Raw genomic sequence first — 21289 nt, 5'->3', positions numbered from 1 at the left:
TTTTTTTTTTTTGTACCGGGAATTGAACTCAGGTCCTTGCGATTGCAAGGCAGGCCACCGAATCTCCTAGCTTTTTGAAATTCATGATACATTATTATCTATAGTCACCATACTGTCCATGGTAAGCCAGAGCATTTTGCTCCTGTCTAACTGTAACTTAGAACCCATTGTTCAACTTTTCCCCGTTCTCGCTCCACTTACTCCACAGTCTCTGGTAACCACCATTCTACTCTCAACTCCCATGAGAACAAATTTTTAGATTCCACATATGAGTGAAATTGTTTAGTACTTGTCTTTTTGTGTCTTAGATCACATAACGATCTCCAGTTTCATTCATGTCATCACAATTGATGGTATTTATTATTTTTGTCTCGAGTATGCCACTGTGTGTATGTACCACACTTTCTTTATCCCCCAATGAATTTCTTTTCTTAGATGCAATTAATATTATCTAGAGTACTTGAATTTTCTTACAATTTGCAGGCTTCTTTCATAGGTTTTATGTTGATTGCTTTCTTTCTTAACATATAATTTTTCTCTTTTGATAAAGAATTTCATGTAAGTGAGACAGTTTTCTTCTTATTCTCACTTTTCTTCTAGAGCTTTTGTAGTTGTCATCACAGAGGATCCTCAGGAATCTTCCATAACATGGATAATTCAGTATTACTGCCCCAAAGTGATGGGAGGTAACAAAGATCCAGTGAAAAATTCAGAAGGAAAAGTTTCATTTCTGGTGTTACAAATGTGTGTTTGTGTGTTTGTGTGTGTGTGTGTGTGTGTGTCTTTGTTTCATGTGTTAGCCTTAGCTTAATAATTTATAATTTTTTACCTAACATTATAATATTTCATGCATGTAGAAAAACTGAAAAAATTTTACAATGAACACTTAGACATAATACCAATGTTGTACAATTAACATTTTAGTATATTTTACTTACCACATGACTATTTATCATTCCACCCCACTACCATTCATCAAACCATCTTATTTTCAGTAGACATTTTAAAATAAGTTGTTTTACTTCAGTTTACTTCAGTTCCTTACATTTCAGCATACACATCGTAAATCAGCAAGGCCAATTTTGGTTAACAATTCTTTTACTTTGTAAAAATTTTTATGGACAACTTTTAAATATATGGTTTGACAAATTTTGTAAATAATTAAAACTGCCATCACAATATAGAACATTACTACCATCAGCCTAGAAAAGTTTTTTTTTTAATTCATTAAGTTTATTGGTACATTTTAGGCATACAATATGATGACAGTCGTCATTGGGAATTTGCACCTTTACATGATGTATCTTGGTTCTTATTGTTTTCCCTGTTCCCCCGCCTACACTACAACACCTCCACCTCTTCCTATTTACAAAGATTTTGTTTCCATTTTTTCCTTTTCTCGTATTTCTTTTTCCTTTCCTTTCGTGCTCCTGCCTCTCCCATTTCCCCTTCCCCTTCCTCTTTAGGCCTTTTCTATTTCACTTTATCTATTACATATTTGGATTCTCTTTTAGGCTTTCAGTTTCTCACACCATACAAACTAATTGTTTTATACAAGTGTGTCCTGTTTATTTCACTTAAGAGTATGGCTTCAACATGCCATCCATTTCACTGTAAGTGTATCTAGCTTCTCATTCATTATGGCTGAGTAGAACTCCATTTTATATATTTTTTAAAAACCATATCTTCTTTATCCAGTTACCGGTTGATGTGGATTTGGGCTGTGAGACCTAGAATAGCAAAAGTAATTATAGGCAACAAGGTAGGGACTATCACAATCCCCAACTTGAAACTATACTATAAAGCTACTGCTATAAAAACAGAATGGTACAGGCACAAAAACAGACCCAAAGACCAGTGGAACAGATTTGCAGACACACTCAGTCCCCTCATCTTCAACAAAGAGGCCAAATACCCTCACTGGAGAAAATATAGACTCTTTAATAAATGTTACTGGAAAAATTGGATTTCAACTTGCCAACAATTAAAACTAGAACTAAATCTTTCACCATGCACTACACTAAAATTAAAATTGATCAAAAATCTAAATATTAAAACAAAAACACTAAACCTGCTGGAAGAGTGGTTAGGTAGACCTCTTGAAAGCTTTGGCATAGGAAAAGACTTCATGAATGAAACCTCAGTTGCACATGAACAAAGAATCAACAACTGTGTTCTCATCTTATTAGAAAAGTTTTTTGTTTAAAGTCTTGGTTCAGTCTCTTCCCATCTCTACCTCTCCCCTCAGAGGTAACTACTATTTTGTCTTTGTCTACCACAAATTACCATTTTTCTGCATCTTTCAGAACTTCTCATGAAATTATAAAATATGTACTTCAATAGACTTGGTCATTGCAGTGTAGATGTACCTTTAGTTTTATATGAAACTGTCTAACCATTTTTCAGAAAGTACTTAAGTCATTTCACACATCCAACCAGCACTATGTAACAGTTTCAATTGCTTCTCATCCTTGCCAACATTTGGTGATATCATTCTTAATTTAACCTTTTTGTGGGTGGAGTTTTAATCATTGTGGTGCCGATTTTCATTTCTCAGATTAATAATGATTTGATCCTTTTTTCATATGCCCTGTGGCTACACCTGAAGATTTTAAAATTAGAAATTCTATTTCTAAAACCTTGATTTAAACTTACTAGTATATTATCAAAGATTCTTATAACTCTAATCATTAGAAATGTGGTTTTTTATTGTCTTTGTTGGGTTTTGTCTCATTAAAAATATATTTTGATACCACTAACCCATAAAAGTTATTCAGTTATTAATTTTTCCTCTAGAATTGTAGACCATCATATACATGTCTAAGATTAGTATCATTATTTTATCTTTAGTCCATGGAGATATTTATCATTATTTTAAGCCTGTCATTTTTAACTTTATACATAATTTATCAATTGTTCCATGTGTTTGAAATATTGAGGATAAAACAGAATTTCTGTATCATCTTGACCAGCACTGACATCTTTACCATTATATCAATAATTTTTGGTTTGATGGCATTTTTTCGTGGTTAGTGTTTTTTATAAGATTTTAAAAGAACTTTTAACACTGGTTACAGAACCCAATACAAATACACTCAAATAGTTTTTAAAGACAGACTATTTAATACTTACAGCTTCAAATGAAATAAGCCTCCTAGGCAAGTCTACATAGTTGAACCAAGGGACATGGTAACCACAAGTTGGAGCTCTAGGATGCATTTTATATATGACCAGAAGGTTCATAGTTGCTGTATCTTGCAGTCTCCCTGTGGTTGGCCAATTTGGCTAATATGGAGGGCTCCAGGGAACAGAAATTCTCCTCATTGTATGAAACTTAGTCTCGGGGTGAGTGAGATTGGTACATAGTGGCCCAAAAAGCAAAAGTGGAAAAGGGAATTAGATGGAATTCCTACTCGAGAAGGAATTGATTGGCCTCTAGCTAGGGCCTCAAAATTCAGTTTAAAATAGCATTTTAAAAGGTATATTAAACTTAGGCAAATTAGATGTCCCTATCTAAGTTTGACATTCCTAGCTGATTTTTTAAAAATTTTAATGACATAGTTTGAGGTTCAGTGATACATGGAGGTAATTGAAATTTTATTTGAGAAAAAAATAGAAAATAAATAAATAAATAAAGTTGAAAATAAATAATTGGATTACACCAAAATTAAAAAGTTCTGTGTATCAAAAGACAAAGCAAACAGGCAGTATATAGAATGGAAGAAAATGGGGCTGGGCATTTAGCTCAGTGGTTCCACTGCCTGCCTTGCAAGTGCATGAATCCAAGTTCAATCCCTGGTACCCCCCCAAAAAAATTAGAATGTAAGAAAATATTTGCAAATATGATAAGGTGATAATATCCACAATATATAAAGTATTTCTGAAACTCAATAACAATAAAACAAACCCAATTAAGAAATGAGCAAATAACTTTAATGCACATTTATCTAAGGATATACAACTGGCTAACAAGTACATGAAAAAATGTTCAATGTACTAATCATTTTAGAAAGCCTAATCAAAACTGCAATGAGATATTACTTAACCTTCATTAGGATCAGTGGAAGGGGTAGGGGAAATGAATAAATATGAGAAAAGGAAATTACAGAAACAAAGTCTTATAAGTGGGGAGGGGTGGAGGGGTCAAAGAGAGGGCAGGGGAATGGGGAAAATAATAGAACCAAGATACATCATGTAATGTTAAAAATTCCCAATGATGAATGTCACTATATTATAAATTTAAAATGTACCAATAAACTTAATGAATAAAAAATCGGCAAAAAAGTAAAAGTAAATGTTGATAATGATTTATAAAATTGGAGTATGTGTGCATTGCTTTTGAGAATGTAGAATGGTGTAGATACTAAGAATAACAGAATGGTGATTTTTGAAAAATATACAATTATAAATACTATGTAATCCCTTAAGTCCGCTTCTAGGATTATTACAAAAATATTTGAACACAGAGCCCCATGTTCACAGCAGAATTATTCACAACAGCCAAAAGTTGGAAGCAACCTAAATGTCCAATAGATATATTGATTAAAACATCTGGTGTTTATATTATTATTATTATTATTATTATTATTATTATTATTGCTATTTTTATTCAGTCTTAAAAATTTAGGAAATTATGACATGCTCTTAGATGGATGAATCTTGAGTGAAATAAACCAGTCCTAAAAGGCAAATACTGTATAATTTCCCTTAAATGATATACCAACATAATTAAAATCATGGAGAAAAGATGAGGATGGTGATTTCCTGGGACTATGAGGTGAAAAGAACTGAGAGTTATTGTTTAATGGGTGAATTGTTTTAGTCTTCCAGGATGCAAGGAATTCTCGAGATTGGTTACAAAACAATGTCAATGTAGTTAGCACTAGTATACTTAATGCTAAAAATGATTTTTTAGTAAATTTTATGTTCTTTACATTTTACCATAACTTGAGAAATTATGTTAAAAACTGGAATTATCTGTATTTTCAGGAATCAATTATTAAGATGGCTATATTTTAACTATCATTTATTACATATAATTATGTCATTAGTTTTATATCACAGATTTAAAGTGGCTGAATTATATAAAGCATGACAGTGCTATTAAATCTATGTGCTGCTATCCTTTGGATGGCTTTAGTAAAATATCGGAATTAAAGGATAAATAATTTTAAAGCATATTGTGAAGATATAGTTTCTGATTTCTTATAAACTTTGACACTAGTGATTCTGAAAAACATCTGAGTGAAAAATTGTCCAATGAAATAGTTCTGAAAGCTGTTGACAATTAAATATTAAACATCTTACTAATTTTATTATTTTATGTTAGGATTCAGGTATTCTCTTTAAAACAGCAATGAAATATTTACTATATTTAGAAACTTACAATGCTAGAATAAGGCCTGGTTATTTTATAGAAACAGTATACTCACTCCTTGTTAAGAAATTTGTTTCTATCAAGCACTTTTTGTCACCAGCACAAAATGATATTATGTATATAGAAAACTTTAAGAAATAAGCCAGAAACATTTAAAGACTCAACCTATGTTCTTAGCAACAGGCTAATGGATAAAGAAAATGAAACAAATAATGGAATATTATTCAGCCATAAAGACAAATGAAATCCTGCCACTAGTAAAAATAAATGGAACTGGAAGATACTATATTAAGTGAAACTGCTAGCCACAGAAAGACAGGTACTGTATGTTCTCTCTCATGTGGAACTTTATTAAAAGTTAACAAGAATGTAGAAGAGCGATTACTCAAGGTGGGGAAAGGTTAAGGAAAAGGTGGATAAAGGGAACCTGGAATCAATTAGTTCATGTTTTGTGCATGTATGAAATAATACACTAAGCCACATTAATATGTTCAATTAATACATAGAACTAAAATATAAAGTTGAAAATACCAATAATTTAATATGTGGGTTGATTTTTAAAACTATAGCTATTGAAATGTATTTACCAAGAAAATTGTACAACACTAGTTCCTAACTAGGCAATTTTACTACCACCAGAGATAGTTGGCAATATCTAGATACATATTTGTTTGTCAGAACTGGAGTGGGGCAGATGCAGTTTGTTATCAATATCTAGTAAGCAGAGGCCAAGTCACTTAAATATTCTATAGTGCACAGTCCATTCTATCAACAAAAATAAAATGTTAGCTGTGTCAAGATTCAGGGATCTTCCCATTATAAATGTGTAAAGGCAGACATATATAGTTCATAAAGATGCTACTCTAATAAATTGGAACCGCTCTGGAGACTGCTGTGTTGCTGTCAGGGCAAACATCTATAGATTCAAAACAAGATACAATGTGCCATTTCATTGATTGGCCAAATCTCAAGGAGGTCCTACTTTCAATCCTGATTGTAAATAATGCAAAGAACCTATAAGAATGTATTGTGATGAACAGGAGCCCAGCATTTTGTGTGATCCAAAAATACCCTTCCAGCACTACACACAACACAACAATCAATCTGCAACATATTTCAGTGTCCTTTAAATGTCCAAACACACCCAAACATTTAAAGGTTCCTGAGGATGATGCCAGAAAGGTCCACAATGTCTCTGTGGACACTCACCAGAAGCCTGATTTCCCTGGCCTGTTTACTATCCCAATTTAATGGAAGACATGGATGAAATAGTTTAATCTTCATACATCACTGTCATAAAAATTTCTTCAGTTCTTCCTGAGAGCTATCCTCAGAATATTCTGTAGATCAGGTCTGGAGGTATCAATATTTCAGCAAATAACATCAGTATATGCCTGTGCAGGATAAAGGGAGTGATATATCCATCCTGTCAGATGATAGCTATATGCACATACCAGGATTCCTCTCACTTCCTCCTCGTGGATGCCTTCCAGAACAACCTACTTCTTTTTGCATAGCTCAACAGCAGCCAGGATGGTGTGCTTTATATGCCACAGGAAGAATGAAACACTTTGAGATGAACTCTGCCGCTGTTTTAAAAATGCCAAATGCCTTGTATTTTTTAAAAATAAAGCATATGGGATTATTATAGCAAAGTATACTAAATGGAAATATATATGTCATATACTTGAGTCTTCTATTGAGTAACATGCCTTCTGAACAGTAAAAGCAATCAAATATAGTCATCTCTCTATGGTATCATGAACTTCTTTGGTGACATAGCCCTAAGGCTAGCTGCTCAATTTCAATTTAAATATTCATCTATCCACCATAAAACTATAAATTTAAACACTAATGTTTTCCATGATCATGGAGAAATCAAGACCAGCTTTTCACATTTCAGTTTTGTCCTTTCTAGAATCAGAAAAGGGACAGAAACTGAAAAAATTTGGATTCTGTCATATAATATTTGCTTTTCAATTTTTTAATGATAGTAATTTTTAATCATATCTTATTACTTAGATAATAAACTCCCAAAGACTGTGTATTAATACCATTTACACAGTAAACTCTCCAACATCTATCACAGTGTCATGTACAATGCAAGGTAAAGTCAACTACACAACAACAAAAGCAAAATAAAATCACTTCAGAATCAAATTACCAGGATAGGCCTGGGGATTTTAGCTCAATGGCTCCTCACCTGCCTCACAAGTGAAAAGGTCCTGAGTTCAATCCCCAATATGGGGCGGGGGGGGGATTACCAGAATATGTGTATAGGAAACAAAACCTTTAGACAATTTAAAGAGTAATTTTCTACAAGAGTGGTAATAATTTGGAATGCACACACATACATGCATAGGGATATAGCAAAGATTAAATCTCAAATGAAATGAATGATCAGCCTTCCACCTAGCCAAGTTTTAGTTAAAGCATAGAACAGTAAGAAGCGGTAACACTGACTGATCTACGTATTACAACAATGTATTCTTCCCAAAACCATTTCAATGATCTGTTTCCTTAACCCGATTGCCTAATATTGGTTTCCATTCTTCACTCATTGTTTTTTCAAGTTTGTAAATATCTATTAAATGCCAAAAAACTGTAATTGTCTAGAGTGGTGAATCTATGGCCCGCAAATTACCGCTGGTTGTTTGTTATCACTGAAAGCTCTGAAAGTTTCACTATCACTGGTCTATGCTTTGCCCACTGTTGTCCATGTGAGGTTATATTCACTGTCATTATTTTCTCATTATTATTAAGGCTGTTCAGATCTCTGCTAGAGCTACACAATAAATTCAACTACCCAAAGGCACCTTAAATGTAGCGTGCAAGAAAACTCTGCTAAAATTTCTTCCGCCAATGTTTGCCCTCTCAGTTATTTACATCTTATTGAAGTATACCACCATCCACTTAATCATTTGAGCTAGTTTCTTGAGGCTTACCTTTTCTCAGCTTTAATGTGATACAACTGATGAATAAAAATTGTATATATTTAATATACACAGTTTGATATTTTGATATGTGTATAAATTGTGAAATTACTACGACCATATCATTTGACAAAATCAACACCTTTCCGTGCTTACACACTCTCAACAATGTCAAAATAGAGCCAGGCATGATGATGCATGTCTGTAATACCAGCCCTGGGGAGGGTCCTGCAGGAAGACCTCTGCGAAATCGAGGCCAGCCTGGGCTACATAGGAAATTGAAGGAAAGCCTGAATAACATAGCAAGACCCTGCCTCAATAAAATAAAAAAGTGGAACTAGGAGAAAATTACCTCAATATAATAAAGGTCACATGTGAAACATGTATAGCTAACATATTCAATGTGGAAAAATTGAAAGCTTTTTTTTCTAAAGTCAGGAACAGAGTAACTGTGCTTCTCACCACTACTATTGAACATAATACTGCACAACCTAGCCATAGAAATTACAAGAGGAAAAAAATAGAAGATGTCTTAATTGGAAGAAAAAAGGAGGGCCATCTTTTTGTCATTTGCTTTTTGAGACAGGGTCTCACTATGTAGTTGAGACTGACCTGGAACTCACTATGTAGCCCAGGCTGGTCTCGAACCCACAGCAATTCTCCTGCCTCAGCCTCCCAAGTGCTGGGACTATGGGCGTGTGCCACCACGCCTAGAATAAAGGGCCATCTTTAAATATATTTTTATCTCAACACCAAGAGGTCTTAATATACATTTTATCCTCTAAATATTTTTGAATATTCTCTATTCTATTCATCCTTATAAAACTTCTTTATTTCAGGTTTTAAACTACTGCTTCATTATTATAACCATTTACTTAGTATTCTAGTTGGGTGAGCAATTAGTAGTTAATAGCTCCTCACTCAAAGTCCTGAACACATTCTGCAAAAAAAACCAACATGATCCATTTGAAAAGTAATATTTCAAATAACCCTGCTGTTTAAAGTGCTTTAGTGGCTTGTAGTTACTCCTAGAATAAGATCCAAAATTTCCAAAATGCCACGTATCTTAACATTACTTCCTTCTCTAATCCTATCACTGGCCATGCCCTACTTTAGACACAAATAACTCAGAGTGGACATTGTTTCCTTCAGATACTGTGCAATGTTGCTTTCAAAAAAAAAAAAAAACAAACAAAAAACTTCTGTTGTAATGGCCAAGGACAATTTATTCCCAATTTCTACCTCATCTGTTTCCCATTTCTTTTCTCACAGCCAACACCCTTTATTTTATTTTATTTTTTTGGGGGGGTATCAAGGGTTGAACTCGGGTCCTTGCGCTTGCAAGGCAGGCCACCGAACCACTGAGCTAAACCTCCGGCCCTCACACCCATTTATTTAATGACTCGGTATACAGGTTATTTCCTCCTTAAATTCCTCATCCTAAATGTTGCGTGCTCCTTGTAGTTATCCAATAATACTACCTGCACATTTCTATTATTGCATTTATTGTACTGCTTTATTTTTATCTTTTTATTGCAATAAATTATTATTGCTCCTCAAAGCTCGTTGATTACATAAATCTTACATAATGCAAATGAAAGTAGGAAGAGGGCAGAAAGGAAGGAAGAATAAAGAAAAAGAAAGGGAAGGAGGGAGGAGAGAAGGAAGGAGGGAAAGAGAAGGGAAGAAGGAAGGAAAAAAGAAAGGAAGGAATTTTGTTATAGGTTATTTTTTACATTTATTGTCTTTTCCTTCATTTGGAAAATCTGTTTTACCATTTGAGGGAAGCATGGAAGATACTGTAACAACAGGTTGATATTTTGCTTTATATCTATCACATTTCTCCTGAATAGAAATGCCAGAGGTCCTCATTCATCAAATTTGATGGCTTGATGCAAGACACATATGGTAGTTCTCTCTCCAGTGTTAACATATTTCATTCAAAATGCTGACTTCTAAAATCAGGACTTTCTCAACTATTAACTTTCCTCTAGTCCTTTGATTGAAAAGTGATAATGTTTTTTTATGGCAGGTAGATTTACTTCTGAAATGTATTGTCCAAGTATATACCAGTATATACCACTTTAACTTGCAAATCATCCACCATGCTTGCAAAGAGAGACTTTTCCAGCCCTCACAGCTCTAAGGCCAGATCTTCTTTTATTCAGGAGGTAATGCTAAGGTCCCCAGAGGTCAGAGAGAGGGAAAGTTTAAAGCTCAGAGCTTTTGTTTCATGTCACAAGCTTATGCTGTTACAAAATATGCAGTCTCACAGCTTATTTATTGCCAACCACAGCCTTTATTATGCATTTTCTATCTTCATAGACAAGTATAAATATAGATAAAACAGCAGATAAAAAGAATGTAAAACCCCATGACAGAGATAATTTAAATGGAAAAAATGAAATAGGAAAATCCAAGAGTGGAAATGAGATATAAATGTCATTTCTATATTTTTAAGAATCCAATTATACCTCCTGTTTCTATACTTGATCTAATATAAAATTATAAACTTTTCTAAATTCACAAAATCAATAAAATTTTAACATCAAGCTTGACAGTCTCATTATATATATAGTACCTTTGCCCATCCTCAAGATTGCTTCAGAGATGACCAAAGAAAATGTATTCTTACCAAATTTGGAAATTTAAAGTTTCCAAACATCTCAGGAAATTCCATAGTCTAGAATCTATTTATTTGAGAAATTCAAGAAATTTCACTGAGTGAAAACAAAAACCTTTCTGCATTTTTCCTACATAATGTCGATTAAACTTCTTACTTATGCCAGCTCCTCCTTATGCAGATTTCAAAGGACTGTGTCTTACATACTTTTCTCATTGCGGAGACAAAATACTCAACATCCAAAGATAAAGAAGAAAGAGTTTATTTAGTTTATAGTTTATAGAGGTGTTGGTCCATCATTGGACGGCTCCAAGGCAGGATGGCTCAGCAGACAGGCATCACAGGGGAGAAACAGTTCATGGTGGGCAGAAGGTACCAAAGCAAGCAAGAAACTACCATAGTTCTTTCTATCCCTATGTCTTATCCATACTACCAGGGTGGGGATCACCCACACCCTTAACCCTAGTGCTCTTGATGCTAGCATTGCACCATGAATCAATTCCAGCATCACATACTCTAGATATAGCCACCTCTGAAAATGCCCCACCTATGACTGCAGGAGGCTTTAGGAAGACATCTAAAGATAAACCATAACAGATTTAAGATAACGCCGATAATTAAAAATTCCCTAAGCATTGCAAGGTATTTTATTTTCAAAATATGATACTAACCTTTAGAAAGAAATTAAAAAATAATTTTTATTTTCAGTTTTGACTAGTGAACAATTCCACAGCTAAGAGAAAAATAGCAAGAAATCACCTCAAGATAAAGAACATAATGGGATATGAAAATTTCTCAAATTCCTTAACAATGATCTTACTGAGCATCTAATTTCTTTTTTGAGAATTGGGACAATCAGAAATTAGAACACACTTTTGATTTAAAACTATATTTTCTTTACATAAATTGTACCTAAATTTTTTAGTTCTCTTTACTTCAGTAACTTGTCCCAATATTTATGATTTATATGAAGAGATACATTCTTCCTTCTCTCTAACCTTAATAAAATCCACTCACACTACAGAAATAAATTTAGATATCAATACCTTGATTGAAATGGTCTCTTCATATTTAAAGCTGCTTCTCTCTATGATTTGTATCCATCCATCTAAATATCCATCTATTAAGTTAATATGGGACAGTATGTTCAACACTTCCTGTATATGAGACAGTGGACAGTAAACAGCAAACACTTGACATAAATGACCTGATAGAAGTTATTTTAGCTCTTATAAGCCATTTAGTCTTTGTCATAGCTACTCAACTCTATTGTTGTGGTATAAATCTACCCATATATAATGTGAAAATCAATGGGCATGGCCGTGTTTCATTAAAATTTTATTTCCAGAAACATGACATGGGCTGGATTTGGCCATGAGGAGCAATTTGGTGATCCCTGGACTATAAGACTGTATGATGTAAGTAAATATAATCATAAAGATGTAAGTGATATTAGGAATTAAAATAAATAATATGAAGAAAACAAAGATTTTAGTCATTATTAAGAACAGAATACTAAACTCATTTCTCTAAATTTAATAAAGTATGCTATAGCAATGGAAATATTACTTAATAAAGGATTGTTCAAAAAGAAAATGTACATACACATAACATATATACTTGAAAAAGCAATTGACCAGCTAAAATAATTTGGGAGGCAATATTTTCTATGTGACAAATAGTTCATTAAATCGATTTTAACAAAAGGCATTCAGGAACAATTTTTAGGCCAAACTCCTGTGGTAGCACATAAAAATACCCAATTTAATTTAAAACACTGTGTTTTTAAAGAAATCAAGTAACTCTAAAACACTCACAGCCAAATAACATAGGATTATAGGATTTTATGCAGATTTGAAAACTACAATAATGCAATATGCTCAATGGAAATACAAAATAATAAATTTAAAATATCATTTATTCTTTATTCAGTATTATTTTACGGAAACTTTACTATAAGCAAACATTTATTGCAGTGAACTATTCAAAAATATGAAAGTAATATTTTAAAACATTACATCATAAAACAGTACAGAAAGTAGTTTTTGTGAGTGTGAAGATAAATTAGAAGCAGCTAGGTTGAGGTTCCTAAATATCTGAAAAATCTCAGGTAGGAAAAGCTTTTAATTCAAGCTTCAATGTTCTTCGTTAGGATTGAGGAATAAGGTTCAAACTATTATACTCTGTTTTCTTTGTTTCTGATAGTATTTTCTATCTACCCTACTCTGAGTAATATTAATGCAGTAAATATTTCAAATTCATTAACTGCAATATATAAAATATTTAACATATATTAGGCAGATAGTACATTTTAGTTATACTTATTTTAAGAGGATAATTTTATTTTCCTTATTGTGTCTCATTTATATCCCTTGTTTTTACTGTCATTATCTAAACTCTAAAAGTTGGTGGAAATATACAACAACTCTATTGGCCAGATGGTTTTTGGATATTCTTTAAAGATGATATAAGATTTTACAGATGTTCTAATTCTTTGAAGAAAAAATACATCTAATATGGAATATTTAGAATATGTTGCTTTATCTATAAAATGTTTTATTTTGAAGTATGTGGAAGGATTGAGTTTCTCTTCATGGTGAAATTAAATGACATGCTACAATATATAACATGGAAGAAAAACTCATGCTCACAATTTATAAAATGTTCCACTGTGTTGTGAATTGTTTTGAAAATGTATGTTATTTTAAAGACACAAAAAACTTTAGAATAGTTGAGGAGTAAAAGGCATTTACCTGTCAGGTTTTTAAGAAGCAAAAACAAAATTATGCTACAGGACTAATACAATTAAAATCATTATTTAATATTTACTCTTGTTCAGGAACTTGGCTATAGACACAGCAATACAGGCAGCTATGAGCATTCAGTGCTCTTGAATCAGTAGATTAGGGCAGGGCAAACCAGTTCAACAACTATGAACAGCCTGTGAGTCAGAGAGAGGCAAGCACATGTGCAGAACACAGAATCTGGGATTACTATGTGATTCCCAAACCCTGTACCTAAGACAAATCAAAAAAGTGCCATTTCCTTTACATCTGCCCCAAAACCAAATAGGCCTTTGATAGGACAGTTTAAATCTGACATCAGGTCAAGTGAGTTTCTGATAGGACTACTGTCTCAAATGCCTTGTTTGCAGAAGGAAGAAGCAATCTAGACATTCAGTATAGGAAAGAGCCCAGTCATTATGCCTTGCAGCCTGGGTGAGCCTGTTCACCTGCTCGCTGTCACTCTGCAGAGCCTATTACTTTTCCATCTTCAATAAATGTAAATCCTCACTATCTTTTCTGCATGTTTTGTCTAACTCTTTGTTCGGGACACCAAGAATCTGAAAGAAGTCTCCTTGGCACCCAAAAGCCAGTAACTGTAATGGTCTTCCCAGGCTACTAGAAAATGTCACTTAAAAATAAATAGTTGGAACCAATGCTTTAAAATGCAGTGTGTTATGAGAAAATAAACTTTCTAGGAGCCTTGCCTTATTCTGGAGATGAGGGAGAAATTAGATCACATACTACTGGGGATCAGTTCATGAGGTTACAATGAAAATATTATTCAGAGACAAGGAGATTGTACACCTGTCCTATGCAACTTCTTTTTAATTTGATCAAATTGTAGAACTTGTCTCTCTTACGCCTGAGCTCCTGAAACGGAAGCTTTATCTTCAAAATTTATTCATTATAGCACAGCTATACACTCAGAAATTGCTCTTAGAAAAATCTGAAAATAAATGAATCTTCTTGCTCTAATCTGTTGGATTGCATTAGGTACAATTACTGCTACTACTTTCCGCTCTTTTCTATACTCATCAAAATTTATTTTCTTCATGTGGCTAATTTTAAAAAATGACACTGTTCTCTCAAAGTCATAAAATGAATAATTGTGTAATTTGGTTACTTGTAGAGGGCATGATACTGCTCAAATGCAGATTCTACTTTTTGACTGAATTCAAATCAGAAATCATTCTTCTGAGCCTTTAAGGTTTAAAATGTCAAAGTTCACTATGCATTGACTGAAATGTTCCCCAAATTGTTCCTTAATGTTCCCCTCAGCCTGACTAAACTTTAGACAGGTTTCTTCTTGGCTATAAGCCCTGACCTCCTTTTCTTTCATCATTTTCTTGTGAAAACTTTCAAGTGTAAATTCTTTCTTTGACCCTTTGAGATGTAAATCTTTCTACAACCTAGGAATGTCTTTCCCAGGGATCTGGGAACTATCCCTTTGAAATGTAATCCTCAAGATAGGGCCTTGGTCTCCCAGATTCTTTGGAGCTTTAGATAAATGCCAATTAGTAAACTCAGATGGCCTAATCACCACGACAAGCCTCCTTGTCCTCCAGTGCTTTTCTTTCCTTTGTTTGTTTCAGGGGAGGAGAGTTGAATCTCTTTGCCCTATTGCAATAATCTTGAAAAAATTCTTCCTGGCCAATTTACCTAAACTTTTGCAATTTTTCTTTTCCAGTATAAAAGAAAAGCTATTCCTTACTAATGTCTTATTAAATAAGATCAGTCATTGCAACTGTATGAAGTACTACAATTTAATCAGGGTTAAACTATACATATCAAAGGGATGCGATGCTTTTCATAGAAAGAAATTACACAGACTTTATGATTGAAGCCTGTTAGAAAATCCAGCAAGGTCTACACAATAAAAGCTGTAAAACACAGATTCTCTCTCTCTCTCTCTCCCCCCATATCTATATATCTATATAGATATATATCAGAGTATGCATATTTTATGAGATGAGCCCAAAACAGCTTTTGACACTCAGAAGAAGAAAATAACTGCTTAATTATGATCCAATTCATTAATTAAGAAGGAAATAGAATATCTAAAACCCATGACTTATCCCATGACACACATGACAGTTGAACATATATATGTGCATTAAATTGTATACAGTTTAAAATTTGGAGTTTAGCCTTAGTCATTCTCAAGAAATGTTATTATTTGAGCTATTTTGCTCAATTTCATAATTCCTATAGATATTGTTGTAGGTACATGAGTGATCACTAAAAGATAAAGTATAAACTACAGAATAGGTAACCTCCACATCAATTTGTTGTACCTGAAATATAACTCTATCTATGATATATTTCATTTTCATTGACTTTATATCTGGAATCTCTAGGCTAGCATTATGCAATAGAATTTTCTGCAAGGAAGGAAAAGTCCCCAACTTATACATTTGATTTGGAAACTTTCACAGGTAGGAAAATAACTCATATTATGAATATTCATAGATGTGAACAAATCACATAAGTAACTCATGTGTTTCTCACACATTGTCACAGTTGTCCTGCTGTGTGCTTACTGTACAGTGCGATAGTGTGCACCAGTACAGTGGTCAGTTAGAGCACAGGATGTCCGAAAGCAAGAGGAAAAGCAGTGGTGATGTAGAAGAGACTTCTAGGAAGTAAAACTCAATATACATTGTACATTTGTGTCGAAGGTTTATATGACTCATGTGGTACTTAGGAAGGAATCTGACTTACAAGTGTTATCCCAGAATAGAACTTGTTCATAAATTGGGACTTAATGTTTAGCAAACTAGTCAGATGTGACCATTGAGTACTTGTTATTTACCTAGTGTGACTAATGAACTGAAATTCTAACTTCATTCACTGATAATTTCAATTTAATCGCAAATAACCATGGGTAGCTAGTGACTACTAGACTGGATAATGTTCTAGATTATACCAACCACAAATCCATCTCATTGCTAATGAACTAGAGCTTGCTAGGAGGTTGATTACACATAGTTCTTCATAATGCTATATCAGATGGTGGCTTCCGGGGCAATTCCTTCCAGGTTCTTGGTGTGTTGAAGAAGGTATTAGACAAAATACACAGAAAAGGCAGTGGTATATACATTTATTAAAGGTAGAAAAGAAGTATACCCTGTGGAGTGAGGGAGCTGACTCACAGTGACAGTAATGTCTTAGGCATTACTATTGGTCTTCATCTGTTAGATGACAGATGTATCTATATCCCCTACTCATAGTGACAAACATGTCTTTAGACATTGTCAGGTATCCTGGGAGTCCCCGAGAGCATCCACTAGACTATTACTTTCAAATTTGATTATTCTTGGTGGAATTCTGGCCGTCTTCAGGAAATCTGTTAACAAGACTACCCGATTCAATTAAGGAGGGTTATTGGTATGTCATTTGGGCTCAGTGTCTAAACATATATGGCTCTGTAGTCAGCGATAGAGAGAGAATATTTGGAAGAAGGGAGAGAACTAATTCCCCAAGAAAAAAAAAAGACACAAGAGAAAAGAAAAGACTAATTTTTAGATTAGATACTTTGAGTTCTTGCATTTTTGACTTTTCAATATGACCTGGTCTACATTTCTAACTGCATTTGATTACTTGGAATTACTATCCAATTAAAGAGTTAATCACTTCATATTATTTTGGCATATTCGATTTAACAAGTGTTTAAATAGCATCCTTAAAGCTCACCCCTGTGAAACAAGAATAGAAATAAAAATCAGTTTTAAATCTGTCTAGAGTCAAAGTCACATTTATAACTTCAAATCAAAGGAAACAAGTGAAGAAGGAATGCATTGTAGCAGCTAGTGAAGGTAAAGAAGGCATGGTTTATAGATGTATTCCTGGACACAAAAATTCTACAATCAGAAGTTAAATACAACCTAGATAGAGGAATCTCTGGACTCAGACTATATGTGTGGGTTCTAGCATAGTCTGTAGTACTTAAACTGTGTGATCTTTGGCAATTTTCCTATTTCAGCCTAAATTTTCTTATTTAATTGCATAAAGGCAAACTATCCAGGGCCTTTATCTTTGATTTAGCATGGAGAATAAAATAAAATGTCATGAATGCTTGTAGCATTATTTGCACAAACTGATAATTATGTCTTTATGAGCTCCTTGATATAGTCTGGGATGCAATAATTTATATTTGTAATGAAGGGCTACAACAAAATAACTACTTGTGAATTTTCTTGAGTGTGTGTGTGCAGTACCTATTCATTTCTGGTTAGATATTCTTATTTGAAAATTTTGACTCCAGTCTGCCAAATTAGAATTGATTGTATAGATTACAATGTATCATTGTGCTGCTGTCTTCTTTTGTTTTTAAAGCTAAAGTATATAATATTTGGTGATCTTAAGGCAATATATTAATCTTCTTTGGAAACAAATCATGTTTTTACTGACTTAAGCATACATTCTATTGTACATATTCCTGTTGAATGTAGCAAGATGCCTTTATAGCTTGTTGGGAATCATCTCAGATATAGACCTACACATGATAACTAGGAGAATATAATTCATCAATTACCATGTGCCTTTTTTAAAGCCAGTGATTGTGAAGAAAACAGTAGAAAATGTCACAATTATATTCAAAAGATTTTGAAATTGTTGATGTAGTATAAATGCTTTAGTTTTAAAATTACTTGTTCATCTATATCCCAAGTAAAATATAAAGGAGGAAAATAATCATAATATAAGACAAAACTAGATTTTAATTCAGAGGTATGTTGAGGAATATAATTTTTAAAAATTGTGTTGTTTTTATTATAACCAATAATACCTATTTTTAGAGAGGGGCTAGGGACTGTAAAAAAACTGATCGATTTAAATAAAAATCAAGCATTCAAAATTTGAGGGAATGGTTTAGAAACTCTCCCTTATAGGTTAAATTGTTAGACATAGTGCCAACCTGATATTTAAAATAAAGTATCCGTCCCAGATCTTGAAAAGATAGGCTGCTTTTAAGAAAAGTTGGAAAACTTAGTTTATGTAACTTTCATTTCAAAAATAGCACTAATTTTTTTTTATGTTGGTATCGTACATAAGATGGATGCTATGGTTTCAGGGTTCATGAGCCTCCAAAATCCTGCTGAAATGTAATCCCCAGTGGAACAGGACTAACACATATGGCTTTGGGGATGCTATTAGCCCATGAGGGTTCTGCCATCATATATGATCAGTAGCTTTAATAAAGGGTTTGAGGGAATCATTTCATCCCTTTTTGCCCTTCTTTCTGTGATGTGAGGATACAGTGTTGGTGCCTTTCAGAGGATTCGACAATAAGAAATAGTCTTGGGAGCAGACAGCAAACCCTCACAAGATACCAAATCCGCCAGGGACTAAATCTTGGATTTTTCGGCATCCAAAATATCAGAAATAAATGTCTATTATTTATAAATTACCCCAGTCTGTAGCATTTTGTTGTGGCAACACGAAGGGTCTAAGACTAAGATTCTCTTACTCTATTTTTTAAATGATTGGAGAAAAATTGAGCAAAAGAGCTTGGCTTAATTATTTTGTCTATTTATATTAGAAAGATTTGATTGTTCTAATCAAGTGCACTCCTATGATGCACACAAAGATTAAGTCTGTTAATAAAGTCAAAATGAAATATTTCCAATGGAGTTAATATGTATTAAAGTTACATTAATTCAGAAATTTCAATGTATTAATATTTTGATAATGAGATATTTTTAATCCAATCAAGTACATCCATGATGGAATGTAATCCTAAATTTTCAAACTGATATAATAAGGAATAATTTTGCTTTAATACTTTTAGAAGGCATCAAATAGTTTTATCAATCAATATTGTGGTTAGCTTCAATATCATAGGTTGAGAAGATAGAAAAGAGTTAAGATATACAATTACTTGAATTAACTGCAATTTTATGGAAGAATTTTTATCATAATGGTAAAGAAACTTTTAAATAAGGAAGGGTTCAATCTACCAGGAGTTTGTGCTTTGCAGAGGCTGGAAGGCCAAAATAAAATCGAACATTATTACAGAACATATGACAGAATTATTTTTTCCTGGCATGGGTGGAGGAGTAACTGTAGGATACAAAACTGACTTTTTCCCCTAGATGGTGGAGATTACACTAAGGGCTTCCTCACTGCACTGAGCTGTATCAGCCTTTTGGCTCTTTTTGTGATAGAATATTCCCAAATCACTGAGTGGTCCAGGTTGGGCTGGAACTCAGGATTCTCCTGTCTCAGCCTTCCAGACTGCTGGGATTACAGGCCAGGTATATGCCACCACTTCTAGCAACAATTGATTTTTTATTAAATACTTTTATCTTGTCAGAGTCTCTAGAGATAATTCACATATGTTCCTTTATTTAAAGCTTCTAAAGTACATATGATCTCCTTGAACTTGTATCATCAAATCAAATGCTACATCCTCAAATGTTTATGTCAGCAACAACCTTACTTGAGCTCTTCCCCTAACATAGAATCTAGATCTACAGTTCTTACCCTTCTTTAAATGGCAAATATGACCTTTAAATTGAAGGCCTTTTGTGTCAGCAGATCTTATCTAAAATCATTACAAAACAACCTTACGTTTCTAAATACTATTTGACCACCAATGTTATATTGCAATAGTTTTCAACTTTTCCTTCCATGTTGTTCACTGGCTCTTGGACACATTTATTGAACCTACCCTCGGTGTACAGGCCTTGTTGATAAAGGATATGGAAAGGAGCCCTTGTGGTAGGCTAATGCAAGTGTAGAGAGTCACACTAGCTTCTTTATCATATTGGCAAAACTGATAGCAGACATATAAGAAGAAGGAGGAGAAGGATTAAAAAAGAAAAGACAAGGAAGCGCAAGGAACAATTAAAAGATTGTTTCATAGGAAGGTTTTCCATTTTTTAAAAAATCATAAAGAATCACATGTGCTTTAAATTCAATGTATGTGTGTAAGGTGAGTTGAGTTTTCTCCATTTCCAACATTTTTAAAGCTATAAATTCTACTATATGGTAAACAAAATTATCACATTAAATATGATGCGATTTCACTGAAAATAGAAATTTTATATAGTGAGTCTTCTCAAAATCATTTTATTTCTGTACACCTAAAATATGGTCGGCTTTTAGTTTGTATTCTATTGATTAAAAAATACATGGCATATGATGTATAAGATAGAGATAAAAGAATCAGAAATCATTTTTTCTGTAGTAATAGAAACACAAAGAACTACATTATGCTATATTGACAACAAAAATGAGCCACTATATGAAAATTTAGAAAACAAGACAAATACTATAAGAAAACATGTATCAGTCACCCTTAACCAGATAAGCAAAATCCATTTTTCATCTTTCTAGTAAAGAAAGAGAGGCCTGTACACAAGTTGGAATGGCATTTTTAGCAATGGCATGAAGGCACAAAATCTAAAGATTATTATCATGGGAGTAGAAATTTCAAGGACCATAGCCAATTATATCACACTCAACTGTTTTTCAAGAGAGCACTTGGCCAACTGATTTGGGACTTAAGAACATCTAAAAAAATCTATTCACAGCAATACCTAAATCAGTTTTGGATTGAGCAACTGGC

This window comes from Fukomys damarensis, unplaced genomic scaffold, assembly GCF_012274545.1.
Source record: "Fukomys damarensis isolate Sample0158 unplaced genomic scaffold, DMR_v1.0_HiC HiC_scaffold_39, whole genome shotgun sequence".
NCBI classification, from domain to species: Eukaryota; Metazoa; Chordata; class Mammalia; order Rodentia; family Bathyergidae; genus Fukomys; species Fukomys damarensis.
This window is presented reverse-complemented; position numbering follows the sequence as displayed.